We start from the raw sequence: 2,286 nt of genomic DNA, 5'->3' as shown, positions 1-2,286 counted from the left end.
ATAGGACTCAACGATTTACATTAATTTAACTAATATCCAGAATAGGACTCAACCGTTTACATGTGTACCAAGTCCAGAATATCTACTAAGAACAGAATTTTAACTAAGTCCAGCATAGTACTCAGTCCAGGATTTTACACTTAGTCCAAGATAGGACCAACAATTTACACCAGAATTGGACCAATGTTTTACACTACTCTACAGACCAGAATTGGATCAACATTTCAACTAAAATTCAGAATTTTATCTATAAGCCATTAGTTCAGAAATTTAACTCACAATGGACCAGCCTTTTAAATTAAGCTCTGAATCGGGCCAACATTCTATTTTTAACTAGGTCCAGAATCAGTCAAAAATTTCAGCATTTTTAAAGGTCAACACTTATTTTACTTACTAAATCACAAACTTCACTTGGCAAACAGTACTTCAATTCATAATCATTCATTTATGAATGCACAACAAATGCCTGTTGTGGTTTAGACTTTCCACAATTTATCTGCTTCATGTCCATACATCAGAGCTCACTAAGCTTCAAGTACCAGTATACTGTACACTACATAATTCAAACAAATTAGTCAGTTTCTCAAAGTTCATTACTTCATTTCTTTATGTTAAAATTTGACTTCCACGCTTTATCTCAGTCTCATGTTGCTAAGATTCAGTTACCAGGGTTCAAACTAATCAGTCCTGATTTCCCACAATGCATTTCTTTACTCAACCATCTTTACAGCTTCAGTTATCCAAGCTTCCAACAAATCTGAATGGACATCCGATTGTTTATCTGCTTCATACAATAACAAACTCTTACTGAATGCTTGTCTTCGAAAATCCACAATAAACATGTGCCTGTGTTTCCTGGAAAATAAAAAGAACAAGAATTATCTATGATATTACAATTACACTATTATATAACTGCAAGTATTATAATAATATCTACTTAAATAAGATTACAGCAGTCATTTACAAGACACATACATAATATACAGACTCATTGTTGAACAAGAATAAAAACAAATTAAACTTTTGAATATGCTAGTAGAAGTTTTAACATTCCTTATAAGGTTTTTCTGAAATATTGACTATATAGATATAAGTAATAATTTTACAAATTACAATAAAAAATATTCAATTTATTTACAAACAAGTGCTGTGTACATCTGGGAAATATGAGTAAATGCAAATTTTAAGAAGTTCCGTAGGTGTAGAATTGTATAATGTCCTAAGTTCCAGTACATAGGGCTAAAGACGTAGAATATATCGAGCATGATGAGGTGCAGGATAATTGATAAGAGGGTTGGCTTTTGATAAATAAATTAACCAAGGACTGAGGAACTACCTGGAGGCCAATGGCAGCAAGATGTTTTGAGTGTGGGGGGGGGGGATTTTATAATGTAATTCACCACGTGATGACAGTGGCACATCTAGGAGGCAAAAAATCGAGATGCTTATTGGGTTCGCATAGGGTAATTGGGGGCTCCATGATAAGTTCGATGGGCGCTAACTTGAAAAAATAAGGTGATTTCAAGGATTTTTAACTACTTTACTGTGATTTTTAGGGGGAGTGCAACTTAGAAGGGGGTGGGGGTTGATCGGGTACTGGAAATTTTTGGAGGGGCGTGCGCACACCCCTAGATATGAAATCTGCGTGATGGTACCAATATCTGCCCAAAGCGAGCCTCTAGGCTGGTGGCCAGAGGCCGCCAAGGAAGGTATGGATATTTGACAAACTTAAGATTTTATATAGTTATTCTTACAGTAGGTATCAAGATACTGTAATATTACTTCCATGATCACAACCAATTATACTAGTATTTATTATTATTTAACAGATTTAAAGATGCAAATCAGTTTTATAAAATACAATTTTTTTAAGGAACCTAATCTGATCATTTATATAGCGCCTTTCTTAATCAGCTACGAAGCACTCCAGAAAGCTTTCCAAAATTTTTTACCACACTATATTTTTATACAATGGAATAGTAACAAATTAAAAAAATTTCCGCCACTATCTTCAAAATGATAATATTATTATTATAAAATTTAATTAATTAAAAATTAGATGATAAATGTAGTCAGAAATTTATTCTGTTTTTCTATTTAAAAATATATTTTAAATATGGTACTTTAATCGTAGGTACAAATAATGTTCACTTTCTTAGAATAAGAAAATCATTTCCTTACCTGCTGCAAGGTGCATAGTGGTGGTGTACTCATGGCTTGAAGATCACACAACTTTTTTTCATATTCTGAAATATTGAATATTTAGAAATAAGTAATAATTTTAGA

At 32.6% G+C, this 2,286-nt stretch overlaps 1 long non-coding RNA gene across 1 annotated transcript; it reads right to left on the bottom strand.

Annotated features, from left to right (window-relative positions):
• Positions 1–311: 311 nt before the first annotated feature.
• Positions 312–2,273, bottom strand: LOC117106012. The gene is made up of 2 exons (XR_004444978.1): positions 2,182–2,273; positions 312–855 (listed from the first exon to the last, which is right to left on the bottom strand). It is a non-coding gene; the product is annotated as an uncharacterized LOC117106012 (long non-coding RNA).
• Positions 2,274–2,286: the final 13 nt, after the last annotated feature.

Source organism: Anneissia japonica, unplaced genomic scaffold (assembly GCF_011630105.1).
Source record: "Anneissia japonica isolate Jap-2015-1 unplaced genomic scaffold, ASM1163010v1 scaffold287832_len156248_cov139, whole genome shotgun sequence".
Lineage (NCBI taxonomy): Eukaryota > Metazoa > Echinodermata > Crinoidea > Comatulida > Comatulidae > Anneissia > Anneissia japonica.
The sequence above is the reverse complement of the archived record's forward strand: the minus strand, read 5'-3'. Positions and strand labels throughout refer to the sequence as shown.